Below are 12,319 nucleotides of genomic sequence, written 5' to 3'. Positions count from 1 at the left end.
CTTTTCCAACCTGGTGATTCTATGAGCCCACCCCGGGGTATCCCCTTGTGTCGTGTCCCCCCCCCGCCCCGGGGCTCTCCCGCTCCCATCCCGGTGGCGGCGGGCAGGCGGCGCTCTGCGGCCGGACTGCGCTGGGGCTGCGGGGCGGCGCGGTCTCTTCCTCCTCCTCCTCCATCTCCTCCTCCTTCTCCTCCTCCTCCTCCTCCTCCTCGGCGCGGGCAGATGCTGCGGGTCGCGGGGCGCCTCTCGCCCGCCGCGGGCTCCGCTGGCCCCGGCGCCCCCATGGCCGCCAGCGGGGGCGGCCGCCGCGCGTAGCTCGGTGAGTCCCCGCGCCTTCTCCCTCCCCTCCTTCCCCTCTCAGGGGGCGGCCCCGCCACCTGCTCCCCGCCGGGAGGCGCTTCGGGGACCCCCGGCTTCTCGGGGAGCCCCCGCTTTCTTGGGGAGCGGGGCTGCCGGCCTGGCTCTGGGGGTCCCCGCGCTGGGGAGGTGCCCGCCGGACCCCCGAGTGTTTGTTTCGTGGTAGGAATTTAACCGATATCGATCTCGGGAGTTATTTTCTTTCGGCTAAATCTCATTTAAACTGACTCAGCGGCTGCGAGGAGATCGGGGGGGAAATGTCAGTTAGAGGATTGTTTTCTGAAGGACCTCTCTGTGTATTCAGTAATGATTTCTTCTCGTAAAATGATTTCGCTTGTGCTTTATTTACTCGTGGACGTGGTTTAGTGATTGATAGGAATGGTTGGACTCGATGATCCGGTGGGTCTCTTCCAACCTGGTGATTCTATGAAATAATTTTCCTTGTGCTTTATGTACTCCTGGTCCAAAGTAATTTTGCTTGTGCTTTATTTCCTCCTGGACATGGTTTAGTGTTTGATGGGAATGGTTGGACTCGATGATCCAGTGGGTCTCTTCCAACCTGGTGATTCTATCATTCTATGAAATAATTTTGCTTGTGCTTTATTTACTCCTGCTCTAAAATAATTTTGCTTCTGCTTTATTTCCTCCTGGTCTTTAACAGCCCTCCGAGACAGGCTTGTTAGAGGCTGAAATAACCCGCAGGCAGTGCCCTTGGCTGTAACAGGTGCAGTGTGCTTATGTTTGCTGAAACCATCTCATTGTTTGTATTCAGGTTTATTTGTACGCTCTGCCTTTCCACGACTCTAAAGAAATTGTCACGCTGCGTCGTGTCAAAGATGCGCTGACGGCAGGAGCGTGTCCGTAGTGCCTTGTTAACAGGATGTGGGAGCAGCCGCACAGACCTCGTCAGCGGTGGCTTTAATGCTCAGGATGTTCTAGGTGACACTGTGCAGCTTGGGGTGTTTTGGTGGCATGTGGTAGGACCCATGCTGGTCCCTCAGTGATGCTCTGTCACAGCATGAAACGCTGGGAGATGAGGAGGGAAAGAGAAGTGCAGAGAAGGAACCATTTGTCTGGATTGTATCCCTGAGACTTCATGGTCCTTTAATACAGCTCCTTGCCCCTGTGTTTTCCAAGCAGTGTGGTGGTGGCACGTCTTGTGTTGTTACTGAAGCCTAAAATACACTTATGTTCCACAGAAGAAATTTTCTGGGCAGGTGTTTCATGGATTTAAAGACAGTCGCTGTCTTAGTGGCTTTACGGGCTCCAGATTTGAGGCTAAAATGCAGAGATTTGAGATTTCAGATCTACACTGGTAATTGACTTAATGGGAGTAATTCTGGATTTAAAGCTGTAGATCAAAAGGAAATTAGACTGGAATTTAACTGTTGCTCCCAAGCCGATTTAGCACAAACAGTGTATTCCAGCAGTCCTTGCCCAGGTTCTGCTCCCTCTGTGGGTACCCGTGCTCTGGGTGTAGAATCATAGAATCACTAGGTTGGAAAGGACCCACTGGACTGTCGAGTCCAGCCATTCCAGCGGTGCCTCCTGCCTGGAGGTGTCCCTGTTCTTCCTGGCGCTGAAAGATGGACTTTGCTGGTCCTCTGCTTTCAGGACTCTAAATCTCACATATTTTTTAGGGATGGGAGGAGTGGTGGACTGCATGTGTAGGACAGAGAAGGATGACTGGGTAAAGGGGTGAGGATGGGATGTGCATGCATCTGTTACCCTCCAGCTCTTCGTAGATTACAACAAAGAAATGGTAGAGTGAAGGGAGAGTCAAGGCTCTAGCCAGGGGAAAGTGCCTAGGGATTAAGGTCTATTAGAGCTGCCCTCCTGGGTAATATCAGTGGAGATGGAGGACAAAGCAAAGGCACCAGAAATGTCCAAGAGTCTTGGCTCGTTGTCAGAGATGCTTTGAGGCTGCACAGGCTTGGCTCCTATGTCTTGTGGTTTACCCTATCATGAGAGACAGTGCTGCTTCCTCCAGGAAAATGATGAGAAAGAAAGTCGTGTTGGTGTCTTCTGGGGCACTCGGCCCTTTTCAGAGGGTTTCCCTAGTGGTGGGGTCTGCCGGCTCATGCTGATGAGTTATAGTAGCAGTGAACTTTGTGTTGTTCTGTAATACCTGCAAACCTTGGCACAGTGAAGTGTCTTGCAAAGGAAGCTGAGAAAGAAAACCAGCATTTCTACTGCTGTGTTAACTTCCCTTACAGCCTCACCCAGCGATGTAATGCCGTCCTTTGTGGTTCTTGGTAGAAGGCAGGTGAAGGTAGGATACGCTTTGGTCTCCTCTGAGGTGTGGTGTTTTGTATAGTTCTAATTCAGCCAACCAAGGAAGAGAATTATCCCTGTTAACCCTTTGTAAGATGTGACTGATACAGCTCCCTCTAGCTTATTAAAAGCTCTGTGTACTGTTGAAATACAGCGTGTTTCACCAAAAGCCAGTAGTTCAGGAGAGAACATTTGTGTTATGCCATCAAGTCAACTTCACCTAGTGATGTTCAGCTGAAAGGATGCTAAGTGTTGTTCAGTCAAATTTGGTGGCAATAATCTTAAAGGATTATTTTAAAATCTTTTGAATTAAACAGCAATGTTATTTAATATCTTGGGTTGTTTACACTGGTGAGAGTGACTCGTCCTTTTCACATCGCTGGTGAAGCGTGTGCTGCTGTGAGTAAGCTGGATATTGTTTACGGGTCTGCTAAAGCAATCAAGCTCTGGATAGTGGTCTTTTAATCGCCCAAGGCTTTTCTCACTATACATCGTTATTTAACCAAGTTTGGAAAATCATCTGTGGAAGCCAGCTACACTGTAGATGCTGATCTGGTTCAGGATATGTGCTCGCTGCAGTCGTGGATGTAGCTTGAAGGACTCTCCGCTTTGCAGGAGTGTGTCTGTGACCGTGTGGAGTTCAGTGTACGTACCTGCTCTTGTTGTGCTGAGCTCAGTTGTACAAGAGGAATGTTCTTCCCACACTCCGCAGACTTGATGCACCTACAGAAAACGAGGCAAGATGTGGTTGATGCAAGAGTAGAGACTTCTGCACACCTGGGCGAGCAAGTGCAGGAGGCTTGTTGCCTCAAGCCATTAGCTAGTCCAGGAGTTTAGGAGGATGTAAAAGTAAGTTAGATGTTCCAGATAGCTGAAATGAAAGAGAGAAGTGTGTGCTTAAAATGAACAAGGCTTTAAGGCAGAGCAGTAGGGGTTGTCTGAAGCCTTTTGCTTTGTGTTTAAGTTGCTCTCTGATGCAAGAGTTAGGAGGCGATGCTTTCTAGGTGCTGCTGATGGCTGCTCCAAGGCACGTGGTGTTTGTGAGATCTGACTGGCAGTGCCTGTCTGCTGAAGACAACCTTTCCTCTCACAGACAGTTAAATGAAGGAATTAATAGTAGAAAATGAATTAATGATCGTAAGTTTAAATTTGTGTGATGAGTTCCTTAGTAAACGTCATTTACTTTTTTTTCTCATTTCCTTGCTCAGGGTCTGGGCTGCCCGTGGAACAGTAGTAGTTCAAATACTCTGGGGTGCTTCTTTCTAGTAACACTGCCTTGGTTTTGTTAGAAATATTTTGTCTAAGCAAACTTACTCCGGACGCTTTTCCCATCTGCAGGTTTCTTCAAGGATGCAGAAGCTTAGCAGGTGTGTGGCAAAGGCTTTGGTCATGTCCCAAATATAACTTCTGGGAATTGGTGTTTGTTTTGAAGCTGGGGAACACTTTTCTCTTTTACCTTCTTTATACGTTCAGAGGATTTAAGCATATGATTAACATTAAACATGTGAATATTCTCCTTGGACTCATTTTTTTTTTGGATCAAAGGCAGAGTGCTCAGTATGTTGGGAAGATGAAGCCAACAACCACTAAATGCAGGGAGATGATCTGCTGCTGTGCTTGTCTAGAAAGAGTATATGATATGAGTACTTTGGATTTGTATCTGTCTGTGCCCCAAATCCTTCTGCTAACTGCTGTCTTGATGTTTCTTACCTACAGAGTGCTTACAAGCATTAAAAAAAACTTCACGATGCAGCTGAGACACATTGTTATCCCCATTTTCCCAAAGGAGGTGCTGAGAGAGTTTGGTGATCTGCTGAGACCACTGTGGGTTATGGGCAAAGCTGGGTGTTGAACTTGGCAGCCTTTAATTCCCAGCCCTGGAAGGCAGGGGCAGCAGCACAGCTCTCTGGCAGTGCTTGGTTAAACATTGCCATCTTTCTTATGATCAGAACGCTTCCCAGATTTCCATCTCAACATGAAGGCTTCTCATATCATTGACTGGATCAAACTCCAATCCAAAATACAAGGGGTAGCGACCTGTTAAGGGAAAGTGTGTCAGAAAATTTTGAATCCATCCTGGCTCTCAGTTTTGCTGGAAATTGCAAGGAGAGGTGCTGTGTCAAGAATCCTGTAATCTGAATAATCGCAGCATAGAGAAAGGGGAATTTTTCCATCTTCTCTCCTGTAAGTGCACTGGTTCTTGTTTTCTCACTTATTTAAAAATACTCAGAATGCCTCTACACAGCAGAAAGCCTGAGTCCATGTGTATAAATATAGACACGCTAGGTGTGTATGCCTATGAGCTGGCAAATGAATCATTTTCCAAATCTGAAGATTGTCTCGTGTCACTTCTGGCTCCAAGTTGTGGGTTTTTTTGTTTTGTTTTGGTTTTTTTTGTTCTTCCTGGTTTTATCGTGCTTAACTTCCTTAATTACAAAGAATTTCTCAAAAGAGAATGGGCAAGCCCCAGATGTGGAGGAACGTGCTTTGCTGTGATCTTGTACAGCGGCACTTGTCCCAGGGCAGCGTGGCAGTGAGAGGCTGGTGCCTGCTGCTCTCGCTGCTTTGCTCTTTGTTAATACGACCCTCCCAGCCTGCTGTGGGATGCTGGAGCCCTGGGAAGCTGTGGTGGACAGGCAGGCTCGTGCCAGATCCAATAACCATGACAAAGGTGAGATTCCATGTGTTTTGAAGTTTTTCCTTAGGGAAATGCGATTCATCAAAATCCAATGTTTTGCGATCTAAGGCAAGTGACAAATTTGCAACAAATGCTGAGTTTTCCACAGGATAGTTGTTGGGTGTATGTGCATGTACAAACATGCGTGAGGGACGGACAAGCCCTAATTGGGAATTTACTACCTTTACGTGCTTTGTGAATGAACCAGAGCCGTCCTGAGCTTTCACGTGTATATAATGGCTCTCTTTCCTTTTATCCTCCTTAGGGAACCTGTGTTCTTCTGAACTAACGCTCCCTTCCATAAGTGACCCAATCAGCCTTCATCACTGCTCGTTAGATCAGAAACTTCATTAGTTAATAGCAATGCTGCTCTTCCTTTTGTCCCTACTACAGCTAAGCTCATGGCATTTACAGACAGACCTGTTAGTCATTAATATTCTTTGTATTCTTCATCTTTGGCTTCAGAAAAGAAGGCCTTTCATCTTTTGCCTTGCTTTGTTTTTTAGAAGAAGCCAAGTTTGACTGGAGGAAAAAAGAAACCAAAAAAACATTTCTCTCCTGCTTTCTTATAAGCTTCCAAGCATTCTCCCCTGCTGACTTTGTACTTTCATAGTAGACAAACATTGACTTTGCTTCCACAGAATATAGCTGGTTTACTTTTTTCTTGGTTTATGTTTTTGGTTGTGCCTCAGCAGCTTGACAGGATTAATTAGCAGCTACTGTCTATTTTGCTGAAATTCTCATTCTTTCCACAATTTTCCCATCAGGTTTATTATACCTAAAGTCAAGTTGATGTAAAGAGAATGTAAGCATATGTCTAAACTTAGAAAAACTGTGAAGACTTTCCTTGGTTTGGAGCCTAGAAGATTATTGTGATTGGTCTGTGGATTCTTACTGTTTTCTTGAAAAGAAATCAAAAAGCTGCTGCCCAGGAATGTGTTTTAACTTTGCCTACCTGGGGTGAAGTGTGTATGGGAGAGTACAATAAAAAAAGTGTGTTCCTCACTTGGGGAAGGCGTTGTTTTTACCACTAAATGCTCACTACTTGTAAATGCTCAAATCTGGAGCCTTTGCTAACCTGCAATGACAACTAAAAGGAAGACAGAGGAGCACAGTGTGTATTTCCCATTGTATGAAATCTTGCAGCTTGTTTCTGAAGAGCAGGACCAAAAGCAAAAAACCTTCTGGCCTGTGTTTTTTAATCTTGGTATAAAAATTACTTGAGATTTGTTAGATGCTGATTTTCAATGTGCCAGTAGTTCATATCCATTCTGCTCAGGTTTCCTCACTCTGAGCTCTGGTGCAGCGCATCTCGCAGTGTGATCATTAAGTGTGATTACCACATTTTTGACCTATTTAAAAGTCTCTGGCTGTGAAATTCCAAAGATTCTAATTTAAGCTATAAAACTGATTATTAACGTGCCGACGCTTACACATTTCATGGTTCATTTCCTGATTACAGCAATTTTGAACGTGTACACAGTCTGTTGCAATGCGTGTGTATAAACATCATATACCACGTATGTCCTGCTCACCCAGGCTCAGGGCTCACGTTCCAGAGACTTAATCTTCCACAAATCAAAGCAGATGGAAGAGAAGGCCACAAGTGTGAGAAGCTGCAACATTCCACGTGGGTGCTGGCAAAAGGTCTGATGCTTTCTGTGAGGCTAGAGCTCAGGAGAGTGTTGAGGAATGAGAATTGTGCAGGGGTAGAGAAGCTGGGCAAGAGAGCAGACCTCAGGCAGATCTTTGCGCAGCCTCTTTCTCTGCCTTGTGGACTGGAGAAGGTGCCCTCTGGGACCACCCTCAGTGGCCATCCCTGGGTTGTCACCAGAGGGTTTTGCTGTGTTGAATCAGGAACACAGACAAGATGCTGTATGTACGCAGGGGAGAACAGAGAGGGCTCTTGAGATCTTCTGACTTTTTCCTCTCGCTTCATTAAAATCAGTCATCTTGTTCATGGAAATGAAACTCTGCCGAGCTGCTTTATCTGTGTGCACAGAAAGGAATTTGGGATTACAATGACATGGGTCACTAATGATTTGGCCATTGGGACTATACAGTATGAAATAATTCAGTGAGGTTACGGGTGCAACTGCAAACGGTGGGTCCAACAGAGAAATTCAGCATGAAAGATCAAGGGCTTGTGAAAGTGTTGTATAAATTATCCTGTCATTCAGTCACTGTGTGAAGCCTGCAGCTGCAAGGCGCTTCTGTGCACGCTTAAATGGAGTCTGCTCCAGGTGAGGATGTGAAGTACTTGCCAAGTTTCATAGGATTAGATACGTGCTTCAAACTGGATCTAGAGACTTCTTCCTTAGATGGGAGCATGCTAAGCAGCATACCTTGGGTTTGGAGTATGGAGCTTTAAAATCTTTGTGCTTATTGTCTGCTTAGAGGCTGGTTGTGCTTTTGACTTGAATAGTGGCTTACTCCAGTTTCCCTTGCTGCTGTTGGACAGCTGGAGCTGCTGCAAGTCCAGCACTTCCAATAGCTGTAGGTGTTTGGGGGTCTCTAACACAACTCCCATGGTCATCCAGGTGCTGACATAGTGGGATCTTCTGCCTTTTTCTCAGAGGTCCCAGTAAGGTACAATCTTTATTGGCAGAAAAAGGAAGCAAAGTGAAAGACAGGTGAAGGAGTTAATTTGGCTTATTGACTTACTCTTTTGGGTCACAGCAGGGGATCAAAAGCCTGATCTGACAAAAGCAAGTAGTTTTGTGCTGAAGTTGTTTCGGTTGTTGTCTTGTTTTTTTAAATCATTTTTTCATTTTAATAATGGTCACTGTGTCAATCGCATCCTACACAGCCAAGTTAAGAAGGAAGCAAGATTTGGAAGGTCAAGGCTTGAATGTTCTTTACTTTGCTCTCTTCAGAATACATTGTCATGTCAAACTCACATGTATACTAAACCTGTAATCTTGCAGATATTTTAAGAAGTTAAATAATTTCGGACATCTGAGCAGTTCTTCAGAAGTCAGTAGGGATGGTATCTGAGCCTTGACATTTGCAGTCAAAGGCCATGGGCTGATAGCTGTTTAGAAGAGACCTTTTTTCGCTGCTGTGTTGAGTACTTGGCTCTTTGGTCTGATGTGAGATATGGATGTTTGCCTCTGTGTGAGATTAGCAGTGACTTTATACAAGTTTGCGATCCAGGTTGAAAGCAAGGTCTGAAGCAGAGCAAGGTGAGTTAGGACCCTTCTCTTTCTGGACATGGGGGAGAACTTAGGTGTAGCTGATCTCCTCGTGCACACAACATGCAAGAGGTGAGAACGAGGCAATAGTCCATGGTATTTGTTCCCACTAAGACATGGTGTTCCCCTAGCCTCTTTCTGTCCTGCTCCAAGGAGAAGAGGCATGCAATTAGTGCTCTCCACCTCCAAGCACTGCTGGAGGACAAGGTTAGCAGCCTCCCATGTGGTTGCTACTGTGCCAAGACCTGGAGGAGAGATTTCTGATCCTCCCAGGCTCTCTGGAGGCTGCCAGTGCAGACCTTGTATGTTGATTCTCTGCATCAAGGACAGGATTTGTGCTTTTGTTCCTGGCATGTACATGTCGTATACAGCATTTCAGATGTTCAGTATGTGTTGCTTTAAAACATCTTCTATACAAACTTCATAAAGGCAAAGTTGCTACCATGTGTTACTCAGTTACTGGATTCTTCTGTCTGTCTCCCAAATGCAAAGTTGGTCAGGAGGCTGGCTAAGCCCTGGCAGAAAATAGCATTGCATAGTGTACACAGCTGGGAGAGCATTGGCTTGTCATTTGCAGTTGTCTTATTTCTTAATGTGGTGTAGTAAATTATAAATGTACACAAACACCTACGGAGCATTTCATTCATAAGCTGCCAGACCGTAGCGTGTGTTTTGAAATTGCTGTTTTGGGGGTTGCTTTTGTTTTCTAGGACAACTTCATTAACTGATCCTAGGCATTTCTTAAAAATAAATAGACCGTATGAGAACAGTGTATCCATTAGTGATTCTACTAATAAAGTCTTGGTCTTTTTTTCGTTCCATGAAAGACCTTCTCTGCAACAACATTTTGTTCTTTACAGTACAGTTATTAGCCGTTATTAGATCATTTCAGGAAGGTCATTATTTGCAAATTGGTGTGCTGTGAAGCTTGGATGCATGTGCTACAGCGTCTTGTAGGCCAGCAGAAATATTTGAGAGTGTACAAGCTCTGACACAAAAAACCTGAGACTAACCCAGTAGATTGAGAACCAAAAGTAGAGGAGACACAAAGAGTCAGTTATAGAACATGTTCTAGCCTGTCACAGTGAGAGAGGGCTAAACTTGATTGCTTCACTGAGTATGAGTGGACACGTGTTCAAATAGAGATGTTTTCTCACCCTTGGTTGGAGAATGTTGGTGTGTGAGAGTGATCAGCAAGTTCACATCCAGACACCACACCAGCCCAGAACGCTTTGTCTGCAAAGCAGTTTTTAGCTAGTAACAATAACGCTGCTTGAGCACCCACCCTGCCCACCAGACCTGCCTTCCTCTTCCCACAGATCCAGTAAGTGCTCAAAGGAACCCATTTTTTTTCAGTAGAAGATGTGAAAGCCAAACAGAGATCCTCGACAGCCTGTCAGAAGATGATCTGCAGAATTGCTTTGAGCGCTGGCAGCACCGTACGCAGCCATGTGTCAGCTCAAAAGGGAATTATTTTGATGGTGATCCTAGCTGATTTTCTTAATTCGTTAAATAAAAAGTTGCAGGCACAATCTCATTTTTTTGTCAGACCTCGTGGATTGTTAGGAAAATGTGCAAGAGGTTTGTGTAAATAGAGGTGGTTATGTTTGAGTCTGTCTTGACATTACTCATATGCCTCTCTTCTGGGGAATAGCAGTGCTAACAGCTATTGACTTTGTGTATTAAAGCAAGCTTCTTCCGAAGTGGAACCACAAATGACAGCAGAATTATGATTAAAGGGTGGTCAGAACTGTTGGTGAACCCATCATAGAATACAAGGCTGGCTGTAGTTAGGAGGATGTGCCCAGCTAATAAGCAGCCTAACTTGGTGTATTACTGTGAAATAGAAGAATTTGATGTGAATAGGAGGCTGGATTTCCCTGTCACTTTGTATTTATGTTCCTGGAGCTACCCTGGCTTTGCCAGGTTTATTTCTGAATCACACACAAGTGAATGTGAGGTGGATTTCTACTTCTCAACACTCTTATTTCTTTTTTTTTTTTTAATTTGGAAACAGGAGTATAATTGAAATTTTCTGTTCTAACCCTAAGTTTGGAGATTCTGCGTCAGGTAAAATAAAACTAATAAGGCTGGTTGGTCCAAATGTTTTCTTTTTCCTGATCGTCTTCTAACTCCTACGACTTCATTCAACTCCACTAAAGAAAATGGATGTCATTCCTTTCTCATTAATGGGAGCTGGACTGAACCATTAAAGGCCACTTTCAGCAGAGATATCGGCAAATACTAAGGTTTGATCCACAGCATTTTACAGTCAGTAAATCAGAAATTGCTGTCTACACAATAGCAGGTCTAGTAGGGGTTTGGCTGTGTTGAGATTGAGAGTGCTTTTCGTGAGTATTGCTTCTTTAAGTTTTCTGAAATCAGTTAAATTGAGATAAAACCAGTGAGTAGTTCATGTCCATTTGAAGTCCTAAGAATTTGTGTTCATCACTGAGAAGAGACTGTGGCCTGAGTTTCCACATGGGCTATAAATAGCCTGCCGAGTGTTTGTATGTTAAAGGTGTTCAACCAACCGCTGAAATGGTATTTCCAAGCTCCTTTAAATCACTTCCTAATTGTTTCTGTTATGGATAGCCAGGTTTTACTTTTTATAGGCTTTTACATGCATGAGGTTTCCTTTTAAGACTGTTGTGCTTCTCTCTCCTCCCATCATGACAGGATTCTTCTCCTTTAGAAGCCACATCCAAATGCCTCTATGGAATGTTGTGTAAAGAAGAGACTGTTGTGTAAGTGTTGTATGAGTGTTTTAGCAAGCAGCACAAGAAATCTGACGTTCTGTTGCACGCACCTTCTATCTTGATGTTTTGACAAGCCCCATTTAAAAACTCTTACGGCAAGTGATTTTTATGAGCACATGTGGAGAGGAATGTGTAAAGCGCTTGAGATGGTAAGGACTGGGAAGACACATGCCAACTGCTTTGTGTAAGATGATCTGTGTTCTGAGGAACAAATGGTGCGTTGAGATGACAAATGGAGCAGCAGAGGTGCAGCTGGGCTGTATGGACTGTTTGATAGCGGAGGTACCGCTGAGCGGCTCGATGAGTCTTCTGCACTGCTAAGAATAATAAAAATGCATTTGCTCTCAGCAGATGAAAGGATTTTGTATGCTGGTCAATATAAACAATTTCCTGTTGAGTTTATGCTTTCCTATAAATTAATGATATTATTCCCATGGATTTAATTAAATCAGTTTCCAGGGTCTTGATTCGCAGTGTTTTCTGGTGGGGGGTTCATAGCTAGAAGATTTTTAGGCAAATAAATGGCCTCTATTTTCTTGTGTGGGGTGTCTGGTGATAATTAGTGCATTTATCAAGGTGTTTCTTTATGTTAGAGACAGGCCGTTATCCATTTCTGATAGACGGAAACAGAGGGACAGTGAGATTGTGGGACTTGGCTAGAGGCCACTATGTGATGTAGCAGAGCACAGGAGTGAAGTGCTGGCACCCTAAAAGGGAGACTGGTCCCCAAGGTCTTGCATTGCTCTTCCTTTGGGTTGTATCGTGCCTTTGCCCTTCCTCAAGAGATTAAATAAATACAGCAGAGATCTGACACTATTACCTGTACCAGGCTTCCACAAGCAGGCAGGGAAGGGGGGGTGTGGAACTGTCCCATCAGTGCTCTGGAGTGCTTTGTGACCTGAGGAGCAAATGCCATCCAGCTGCAAAGGGAAAAAGAGATCTGCTCTCAATTTTTCATCATGGTGACTGCAGAAACTCTCCCTCAGTACAGACCTTCCTCTGGAGACTGAAGGCAAATCTTAGTCCTCTGCAAAGGCCTGGAAAATGCAATGGGCTTG

The 12,319-nt window shown here is 44.7% G+C and overlaps 1 protein-coding gene across 1 annotated transcript in view; it reads left to right on the top strand.

Moving 5' to 3' along the window:
- Positions 1 to 220: 220 nt before the first annotated feature.
- Positions 221 to 12,319, top strand: part of RASGEF1C (RasGEF domain family member 1C) — a 75,756-nt gene continuing 63,657 nt past the window's right edge. The window contains exon 1 of the mRNA XM_069868931.1: positions 221 to 319. The gene's annotated coding sequence lies outside the window, so the exon portion shown is untranslated. The remainder of the gene's footprint in view (positions 320 to 12,319) is intronic.

The sequence above is a fragment of the Phaenicophaeus curvirostris genome, chromosome 15 (genome assembly GCF_032191515.1).
Source record: "Phaenicophaeus curvirostris isolate KB17595 chromosome 15, BPBGC_Pcur_1.0, whole genome shotgun sequence".
Taxonomy (NCBI): Eukaryota; Metazoa; Chordata; class Aves; order Cuculiformes; family Cuculidae; genus Phaenicophaeus; species Phaenicophaeus curvirostris.
This window is presented reverse-complemented; position numbering and strand designations above follow the sequence as displayed.